This window comes from Ylistrum balloti, unplaced genomic scaffold (genome assembly GCF_031769215.1).
Source record: "Ylistrum balloti isolate Yb309-2 unplaced genomic scaffold, AGI_CSIRO_Ybal_v1 Utg369722, whole genome shotgun sequence".
Taxonomy (NCBI): Eukaryota; Metazoa; Mollusca; class Bivalvia; order Pectinida; family Pectinidae; genus Ylistrum; species Ylistrum balloti.
This window is the reverse complement of record NW_026781941.1, coordinates 162,767-174,570: the sequence shown is the minus strand read 5'-3', so window position 1 is coordinate 174,570 and position 11,804 is coordinate 162,767.

The following is an 11,804-nucleotide window of genomic DNA, read 5'->3' as shown; positions in this document are numbered from 1 at the left end:
AAATATAGATATTGGGGAGGTAATATGGGAGGTAAATATAGATATTGGGGAGGTAATAAGCGAGGTAAATATAGATATTGGGGAGGTAATATGGGAGGTAAATATAGATATATGGGGAGGTAATATATATGGGAGGTAAATATAGATATTGGGGTGGTAATAGGGGAGGTAAATATAGATAGTGGGAAGGTATAGATATGGGGTAAATATAGATATAGTATATTGGGAGGTTATAGATATTGGGGAGGTAATATGGGAGGTAAATATAGATATTGGGGAGGTAATATGGGAGGTAAATATAGATATTGGGGAGGTTATGTTGGAAGTAAATATAGATTTACGGGAGGTTCTATGGGAGGTGAATATAGATATTGGGGAGAAATATGGGAGGTAAATATAGATATTGCGGAGGTTATATTGGAGGTAAATATAGATATTGGGGAGGTAATATGGGAGGTAAATATAGGTATTGGGGAGGTAATATGGGAGGTAAATATAGGTATTGGAAAGGTAATATTGGAGGTAAATATAGATATTGGGGAGGTTATGTTGGAAGTAAATATAGATTTACGGGAGGTTCTATGGGAGGTGAATATAGATATTGGGGAGGTAATATGGGAGGTAAATATAGATATTGGGGAGGTAATAAATATAGATATTGGGGAGGTAATATGGGAGGTAAACATAGATATCGTAAAGTTATATGAAGGTAAATATATAGATATTGGGGAGGTAATATCGGAGGTAAATATAGATATTGGGGAGGTAATAAGGAGGTAAATATAGATATTGGGGAGGTAATATGGGAGGTAAATATAGATATTGGGGAGGTTATATGGGAGGTAAATATAGATATTGGGGAGGTAATATGGGAGGTAAATATAGATATTGGGGAGGTAATAAGCGAGGTAAATATAGATATTGGGGAGGTAATATTGGAGGTAAATATAGATATTGGGGTGGTAATATGGGAGGTAAATATAGATATTGGGGAGGTATTAAATATAGATATTGGGGAGGTAATATGGGAGGTAAATATAGATATTGGGGAGGTAATATGGGAGGTAAATATAGATATTGGGGAGGTAATATGGGAGGTAAATATAGATATTGGGGAGGTAATATGGGAGGTAAATATAGATATTGGAGAGGTAATAAGGGAGGTAAATATAGATATTGGGGAGGTAATATGGGAGGTAAATATAGATATTGGGGAGGTAATAAGCGATATGGGAGGTAAATATAGATATTGGAGAGGTAATATGGGAGGTAAATATAGATATTGGGGAGGTAATATGGGAGGTAAATATAGATATTGGGGAGGTAATATGGGAGGTAAATATAGATATTGGGGAGGTAATATGGGAGGTAAATATAGATATTGGGGAGGTAATATGGGAGGTAAATATAGATATTGGGGAGGTAATATGGGAGGTAAATATAGATATTGGGGAGGTAATAAGCGAGGTCAACATAGATATTGGGGAGGTAATATTGAGTTAAATATAGATATTGGGGAGGTGATATGGGAGGTAAATATAGATTTCGTAAAGTTATATGGAGGTAAATATAGATATTGGGGAGGTATTGTATATAGGAGGTAAATATCAGACATATTACACAGTGGTTGGGTATATAGGAGGTAAATATCAGACATATTACACAGTGACTAGGTATATAGGAGGTAAATATAGATATTGGGGAGGTTATGTTGGAAGTAAATATAGATATCGGGGAGATAAAATGGGAGGTAAATATAGATATTGGGGAGGTAAACAGCAAGGAACACAATTGGGTGTCATCATGTTCCAATTGATCCAAAGACAGTGCGTACGCGACTGCATGCCTTCAGTCTAAAACCGCAGCGGCCATATAATGGACCACAGCTTAATGTGCCAGACGAATGCAATGGCTGAATGCACATTCCGTAAGACGCTTCCCAATGCAACGTTGGAGAAGAGTCCTGTTCTCAGATGAGTCCAGGTTTTTGCTTTACCCGGCAGACGGCCGATGTTGTGTCTATAGACGTACCCACGAGCGCTATGCAGATGCTTGTGTGATAGAGAAAGACTGCTTTGGAGGAGGATCGGTCATGGTATTGGGAGGGATTGCGCATGGTATCAAAACTCCTCTGGTCGTTATTCAAGGAAATCTCACGGCCGTCCGCTATAGAGATCAAGTCCTAGCATCACATGTTGTTCCTCAAGTACAGCAGCGTCAACTGACGTTTCAGCAGGACAACCCCCAGCCGAATGTAGCGAAGGTTTCCCGTGGTTATATCGCAGCAAACAATGTCTCCACCCTAGACTGGCCCCATACAGCCCTGACCTCTCCCCAATAGAACATTTATGGGACAAGTTGGACAGAAGAATAAGACGTAGGCCGAATCCTCCAATCAAGGTCGCTCAGTTGGCGTTGGCGCTGGATGAGGAATGGAATCGTATATCAAATGAGGAGGGTTAATACTCTGATCAGTTACTGCAGCTTGCGGTGGGCACACATGATACTGATGGGTCCAGAACGCACTTCATTTTGAGTGGGGTTCTCTTGAATCAACATCAAATTTTAAAGGTTTACTTAACGTACACGAATGAAATTCTCGTAGATGACAGAGTGGTCAACTATCTTCCAGTTACACCATAATTACATTCTAAAACCCTTTTCTATTTCCTGTAGTTGACCTGGAAATTCCTAATTGCGTTTCTTTTTCCTCTCAGTATAGATAAATATAAAGGCAGTTCCTTTGGTAAGATCACTTGTGTATTATAGAAAGAAGCAAAAACCCTGGTGAAGCTTTACTGGACTTCCTAAATGACAAATGTACCATGACCATTGGAGAACTTAGACACACTCTACAAGAAATTGGATGCTACGAAGCTCTACGAATTCTTGATGGTATGATTAGACACCAATATGTTTCTCACAATTGTCAATACTTCTCAATGTTATGATAAGTTTCTAACAGTCAGGTATTGTCATTTAGTTTAATTTGATTTAGAGACATGGCCATCATATACACACGTCTTGGATTTTGACAGTTGAAATTTGTTTATGCCATCTCTCTAGAACTGCTGATAGGATCTCTCTTAAATTTCAAAAGTAGACTCCTCCCTGTCTCTTGTTATTGTGTCCCTGTGTCTTGTATTATCAATTTAATTTTGGATTAGTTAGAAAGCCCATATGACTAACTGGCTACAGTTTTGGGGACAAAAAAGAGGAAAACAGAGAAAAGTAGGACAAAATTTCAATATATAGAATCAATAAAAGTTATAAAATGATTTCTCTTGGATTGCTCAAATTTTAGCTCACCTGTCCCAAAGGGCCAAGTGAGGTTATGCCATACTGTGGCGTCCCTCATCCATCTGTCCGTCCGTCCATTCGTCGTCCGTACTGCGTCCGTCAACTTTTCATTTAAACAACTTCTTCTGAAATACTGAAAGGCGTAGAGTTATCATCTTTACCTGGAAGGTTCCTTTGATGAAGCCCAACAAAGTTTGCAAAAAGAAATGACCTTGACCCATATTCAAGGTCACAGAAGTCAAATGTGTTAAAACCTTTAAACAATTTCTTCTGAAATATCAAAAAGCCTAGAATCATTATATTTGGCCAGTATGTTCCTTTTATGACGTCCAAGAAAGTTTGCAAAAAGAAATGACCTTGACCCATAGTCAGGGTCACAGGGTCATGTGTTAAACGTGGAACATATGCACAGATATAGTACTGTTGGTCATAAAGATCCAGGTGAGCGATACAGGCCCTCTGGGCCTCTTGTTTATTATGGTATCTGTTAAAATTACTGTATATAAAAAAGGTACAACTTTTTTTTCTCATTTAATCACAACAGATGTGTAAAATGGGCGAGTAACTTGTTCACAGAGTTAAATATAGTCTGTAAGCTGTTGCTTATCACACAGGAGATCCAGGTTCAAGTCTTGAAGAGTTACTATGAAGGAATATGTTTTCTATGTCAGCTTATTACAATAGCAACCAGCAAAAAAACTTTCAAATGTAGGTGTTTCAACAGTTATGTCAATGTTTCTTTGACTCCATTGGTAGAATCATGGATTATCATACTGGAAATGTAGGCCTGATTGTGCAAGTATAGAGGGGCACACAACAGGAAGTAGGTTTTTACTCTTTTTGTCCTAAAGCATGGGCCTATACTAAATCATTGACCTCCCTTAAACCCTCAGATGCTTCAATTATCATTGTATGTTGTTTGTGTCCATTTGCTGGCCCTACATTCATGGTCATCTTAATCTCATTATTATGTTTCAGGAACCGATGAGTTACAACAAAACATTCAAGTCTCAGATGAAGAAAATATAAAAATGAACAATTTAAGCCATCTTGGAGGAAGAGCTTCTCACTGTGATGAGACATCATCATGTGATTTCAACATGTCACCAAAAAACACAGAATCATTTATTGAAAAGGAAAAACCAAACAAAGTGATGGAGAATGTTTCTGTTCAAAGAGAACCCATGGAACATGGAAAATGTGAATCCTATCCAGAGTCATTGTCTTCGATGTCTGACAGCTGTTCAAAGTCTATGACAAGTAACAAGCTTGATACATTGAAAGTCGTATCAAATTGCGAAGGCAAAAATCAAGTAGAAACTGTGGTTGATCCAGTGGAAGCAGAAACTAATCAAGAGAAGAAATGTCCTGAAAGCAATGTTGTTTGTTTTTCCGAAGATATTTGTGCTGCTTCAAGAGTAGAAAATGCTGTTGATAATTCAATACCTGCAACAGCGACAGGCATTCAAAACAAAACAGAGAATCAGGAAGGTGTCACTACAGAAGAAAATTTACTAAGAGAAGAAATACAGACTGATGTATCTGTGGTGCAAGCTCAAGGAGATGCTAACTACTCACAAAGTGAAAAGCCACTTGATCAGGAACTGTTTCATCAGGAAATTCAGACACAACCAAATATATCAAGCTTCTATGACCTCCAGCACCATATTCCAGATCATCACCATGAAGAACTGAGCACAGCTACAGGACAAAGTCAGAATATAATTAGAGCCATAATTCAGCAAAATCCTGAACTTGAAGCACAGGAAATGTCTGAAAACGATAATGATAATGCTACTGGAGGTCATAGTGTAGCAAATATCAGTGATAAGTCTATCTCTCCTGTCAAAGCAGAAGGTGACCAAAATTTAAAACAAAGTGTACTCCCTCTTGATTTGGATCATCAAAAATTTCAAAGGGATGTTGAACAGGCATTTTCCGGTGCCTCAAACACTGTTTATTCTGGAGGCCCTCAAGGAGAGAGAAATTCTGGAGGCCCTCAAGGGGAGACCAGTTCTGGAGGCATTCCAGTAGAATCAGACTCTTTACTACACAGAGACAGTTTCAGAGATGTCCAAAACTCTGTCCCAGAATACAGGACTGAAGACCTTGAGAACCCAGACTCTAGTTTAGCAGAAAGTTTGAACAGCCTTGTTATAGATGAAGATGAAACTTTTCTGAAAGAAAGAAATAGATGTCTGCCGTAAAGAATTTATCAACACCTTCACATCAGTTTTACAGATATTTGGATGAGGTAGTAGTGAATGTGTGTATTAGATGCTGTATATATAGCTTTTCGCCATGATTTAAATTGTTGTTTCTTTGCTCCATTTTTTATAGTGTGTATGTAAATGTAGTGTCTTGTTGCATCACATCCTGTTCTTGATCGAAGTCTTTCTGTACAGATCTAGTTCATATTAATCTAATAGTATTATCACATCAATTTCTTCATCTTGACATGTTAATATGGCTATAAGTCAAGGTTAAAGGGTTAAAGGTCACAACTGACATTTTCTGCAATGAAAATGATCTTGCACAAGGTGTTTCCGGAAACACTAGACAGATTTGCTTCAAACACTAGATATTTAACACCAGATTTGCTTCATATTCACTGCTTAGTATATTTAACACCAGATCAGGCTCAGGTCATCTTGGCTAAAGGGTCAAAGATATTTAACACCAGATCAGGCTCAGGTCATCTTGGCTAAAGGGTCAAAGATATTTACTGGATGACTGTGATATTCATAGATAATTGTCATAACAAGGATTTATGTACTTATAGACAGTTTAAAAACACCATGTATTTTTCACAGAATTCAGAAAATGGTTTAAATACTGTTGTGGGGCTCAATTTTCATGGTTTTCTATACAATTGCTATTTTCTGGATGCTTGAGTTTTTCATAGATAAACATAACTCAGTTAAGTTAAACTTATTTCAGCAATTTATGGACATTTGGAGGATTGAGAGTACTCACAAAAACAATGAAAATAAAACATTCATAAATAAAAATATATATAGCATGGGTTCACGTTTTATGTTCAGGATTCCTATTTTTGTGATTCCATTCAATCCTCGAAAATAACCAGTAGGTTAATCATAATTACACTCCCACATGTAGTACCAAGAGGTACATAGTACTGGCAATGTTTTATGTATCAATGCATAATTTGGTAGCCAATGTTGTGTACAAACTGTCGCCTAAAATCTTCTACCCTAAATTTGTGCATATAGTACACACTTTTTTTTTGGAAAAAACTGTTGTGTCAATAAGGGGGTGTATATTATACGCAGGAACATGCCATTCTTGGGGTTATCATTCTCTAGTTCTCTGTCCACCATATTGGATTACCTCCCTTCACATAAGTATATTTAGAGTCATCGGCCATATATGATAGATTGAAGATAAAAAAAACTTTTGAATGTTTTAATGCAATTCATCCTTAGAGCACAAAGTAGGAAGCAGTTCATAGCACTGGAGTTACTTTTTAACTTAACAGTCACCGATCACTTTCGTTAGTATGCGCTAAACAAACACGGACACTGTCGGACTTTCTGATCAGGGATTGGGAGTTCAGGCACTCTTCTTTTCCCTTCCATGCCCGGAAGTTAGATTCTGTGGCGTCAAAGTTGGTTGGCATGATACCCAAGTCTTTCGGCGTAGTCAATGGTGTCCAGTTTCTCTTTGGGTGTTAATGATGTTCGCTGTATCCCCATGTTGAAGTCGATGTAAGCAATCTATCAATTAAGTACCTTCAGATACTGTGGTGGGTATAAATACCATGAAAGATCATACCAATACTGAACATATCACCTGCTATTATGTGTACAAGGTAGGATTGAACATTTTCAGACTGTTAAAACAACATTGTTTTCTGACCAATAGCACACGTTCAGCCCAAGCCAAGTGTCATTAATCTCCTAACACGCAACATGTTACCTGTTAGTGAATCTGTTTACATAAGAAAATTAAATGCGTTAAGGTCATGCTCATCGGGGTTTCCTAATTATCCATGGATCAAAACATCAACGGTGGCACTGCGGTAACGGCGGTAACCAGTAATCAATATTCATATCATATATACTTTTTTTTTTTCAAATCTGACCCCAGAAACATTCCTGCACACTATACCCACAAATCTATGGTATCTATTTCATACTTATTTCATAGTATCTTAACATTCAACATCTGATTTAGAGTTTGGTAGTTATTGGTGAACACTGGACCAACCAAACAGGTCAAATTCAAGTTCAAATTTACATCATTACATAGAATGCCACATTGGATCAAACACACTCAAGAATATATGTTGCATTTTGTATATTTTTTCAGTTATTTAAAATTATCTCCCTATGATCTTTTTACCACTATATCTTTATAAGTTCATCTTAATTATGATAAGATGCTTGTAGGAATGTCTCTTGTCATAGGATAACTGCATGTTACATTTTAGTGTTTAATATCAGATGTTTGTCTACTGTTAATCTAAAAGGCCATTGAGTCAATAATGCATGTTATGTCATTTTTATTTTTCAATTTTTAATGTTTTTTTATGTTTCTGGAATATTGCTGGTAAATTTGATGTACCAAGTACAAACAGATTGAATCATGTAGTTTTTATTTATTCAACAAGGGGTCACAAGACATTATAACCCAATGGCAGGCATTCTAGGTGGCGTGTGATGGGCCTCCTGTGTATTGTTCAGTGAGGTATCCACCAGCTGTTACTAGGAGACACAGCCTCAAAATGACTCTGGTTGTTCACAAGGTCATAAATCCAAGAAACAAACAAATCATTTACCGATCACCATGGCTATTATATGGCTCTATGGATTATACATTAGCTCCCTATCATGCTACTATATTTATCTGACTATAAACCTTTTCCTGGTAATAAGCCCACCCACTTTTTTAGTAAAAATATGATGTAACTGGAAAGTATTTTATTCTCCAGTCGGCCTCTTAACCTTTTTTTTAGGAGAATGACTTTTCCCCAATTCTTCACCTTGTTTCTCCTCACCACAAACACCCTCAATTTCATCCTTACTTACATACCTAAACAACATTTAAAAAGAAATCTGCATCTGCACCTAATTTGGGAAATTATTGAGAAAGATTACTAAAGTATTTACATGTATTTCATACCCAGTAGTTATTACTTGTAATTTTACTGATCTGTACATACCATACATGTTATGTATAAGGAACTAATCCTTACTGTTATTGTATCATCATGTCCTTTTGTTTGTATAAGAGTTCCAGTTGGACATTGACCTGTAATTTTGATAATGATATAATAATAATTACTGTAAATTGGCATATTTCACTTTTTATATAGCATTTATAATGGATGCGCTTATTTACTACAGTGTGATCATAATGCACAATAATTTGATTGTGACAAATTAAGTGTATTTACAGTATCTTAAATAATTTTGTTTTTATATCATGTAGTACATATCTAGCATAATTAATTGATGCAGACAAAAATACCTGTAGTTGTAATACCTGTGATGTGGTATATAAGACTTATTCTATAGAGACCTGTGATGTGGTATATAAGACTTATTCTATAGAGACCTGGTGATGTGGTAGGTAAGACTTATTCTATAGAGACCTGGTGATGTGGTAGGTAAGACTTATTCTATAGAGACCTGGTGATGTGGTATATAAGACTTATTCTATAGAGACCTGGTGATGTGGTAGGTAAGACTTATTCTATAGAGACCTGGTGATGTGGTAGGTAAGACTTATTCTATAGAGACCTGGTGATGTGGTAGGTAAGACTTATTCTATAGAGACCTGGTGATGTGGTATATAAGACTTATTCTATAGAGACCTGGTGATGTGGTAGGTAAGACTTATTCTATAGAGACCCAGTGATGTGGTAGGTAAGACTTATTCTATAGAGACCTGGTGATGTGGTATATAAGACTTATTCTATAGAGACCCAGTGATGTGGTAGGTAAGACTTATTCTATAGAGACCTGGTGATGTGGTAGGTAAGACTTATTCTATAGAGACCTGGTGATGTGGTATAAAAGACTTATTCTATAGAGACCTGGTGATGTGGTAGGTAAGACTTATTCTATAGAGACCCAGTGATGTGGTAGGTAAGACTTATTCTATAGAGACCCAGTGATGTGGTAGGTAAGACTTATTCTATAGAGACCCGGTGATGTGGTAGGTAAGACTTATTCTATAGAGACCCGGTGATGTGGTAGGTAAGACTTATTCTATAGAGACCCAGTGATGTGGTATATAAGACTTATTCTGTAGAGACCCAGTGATGTGGTAGGTAAGACTTATTCTATAGAGACCTGGTGATGTGGTATATAAGACTTATTCTATAGAGACCTGGTGATGTGGTATATAAGACTTATTCTATAGAGACCTGGTGATGTGGTTGGTAAGACTTATTCTATAGAGACCTGGTGATGTGGTATATAAGACTTATTCTATAGAGACCACGTGATGTGGTAGGTAAGACTTATTCTATAGAGACCCAGTGATGTGGTAGGTAAGACTTATTCTATAGAGACCCAGTGATGTGGTAGGTAAGACTTATTCTATAGAGACCCAGTGATGTGGTAGGTAAGACTTATTCTATAGAGACCCAGTGATGTGGTAGGTAAGACTTATTCTATAGAGACCCAGTGATGTGGTAGGTAAGACTTATTCTATAGAGACCCGGTGATGTGGTAGGTAAGACTTATTCTATAGAGACCCAGTGATGTGGTAGGTAAGACTTATTCTATAGAGACCTGGTGATGTGGTAGGTAAGACTTATTCTATAGAGACCTGGTGATGTGGTATATAAGACTTATTCTATAGAGACCCAGTGATGTGGTAGGTAAGACTTATTCTATAGAGACCCAGTGATGTGGTAGGTAAGACTTATTCTATAGAGACCCGGTGATGTGGTAGGTAAGACTTATTCTGTAGAGACCACGTGATGTGGTAGGTAAGACCCAGTGATGTGGTATATAAGACTTATTCTATAGAGACCCAGTGATGTGGTAGGTAAGACTTATTCTATAGAGACCACGTGATGTGGTAGGTATGACTTATTCTGTAGAGACCACGTGATGTGGTAGGTAAGACTTATTCTATAGAGACCTGGTGATGTGGTAGGTAAGACTTATTCTGTAGAGACCACGTGATGTGGTAGGTATGACTTATTCTATAGAGACCCAGTGATGTGGTATATAAGACTTATTCTGTAGAGACCACGTGATGTGGTAGGTAAGACTTATTCTATAGAGACCTGGTGATGTGGTAGGTAAGACTTATTCTGTAGAGACCACGTGATGTGGTAGGTATGACTTATTCTATAGAGACCCAGTGATGTGGTATATAAGACTTATTCTGTAGAGACCACGTGATGTGGTAGGTAAGACTTATTCTATAGAGACCCAGTGATGTGGTAGGTAAGACTTATTCTATAGAGACCCAGTGATGTGGTAGGTAAGACTTATTCTATAGAGACCAAGTGATGTTGTAGGTAAGACTTATTCTATAGAGACCCTGTGATGTGGTAGGTAAGACTTATTCTATAGAGACCTGGTGATGTGGTATATAAGACTTATTCTATAGAGACCCAGTGATGTGGTAGGTAAGACTTATTCTGTAGAGACCCAGTGATGTGGTATATAAGACTTATTCTGTAGAGACCCAGTGATGTGGTAGGTAAGACTTATTCTATAGAGACCTGGTGATGTGGTATATAAGACTTATTCTATAGAGACCACGTGATGTGGTAGGTAAGACTTATTCTATAGAGACCACGTGATGTGGTAGGTAAGACTTATTCTATAGAGACCTGGTGATGTGGTATATAAGACTTATTCTGTAGAGACCACGTGATGTGGTAGGTAAGACTTATTCTATTGAGACCTGGTGATGTGGTATATAAGACTTATTCTGTAGAGACCACGTGATGTGGTAGGTAAGACTATATAAGACCCATGATGTGGTAGAGACCCGGTGATGTGGTATATAAGACTTATTCTGTAGAGACCACGTGATGTGGTAGGTAAGACTTATTCTGTAGAGACCACGTGATGTGGTAGGTAAGACTTATTCTATAGAGACCCGGTGATGTGGTAGGTAAGACTTATTCTATAGAGACCCGGTGATGTGGTAGGTAAGACTTATTCTGTAGAGACCCTGTGATGTGGTAGGCAAGACTTATTCTATAGAGACCCTGTGATGTGGTAGGCAAGACTTATTCTATAGAGACCCGGTGATGTGGTAGGTAGACTTATAAGAGACTTGGTGATGTGGTACCAAGACTTATTCTGTAGAGACCTGTGTGGTATATAAGACTTATTCTGTAGAGACCATGTGATGTGGTAGGTAAGACTTATTCTATAGAGATCTGATGATGTGGTAGGTTTGACTTATTCTATAGAGACCTGGTAATGTAGAATACCTACCACATCACCTGGTCTCTATAGAATACCTACCACATCACCTGGTCTCTATAGAATACCTACCACATC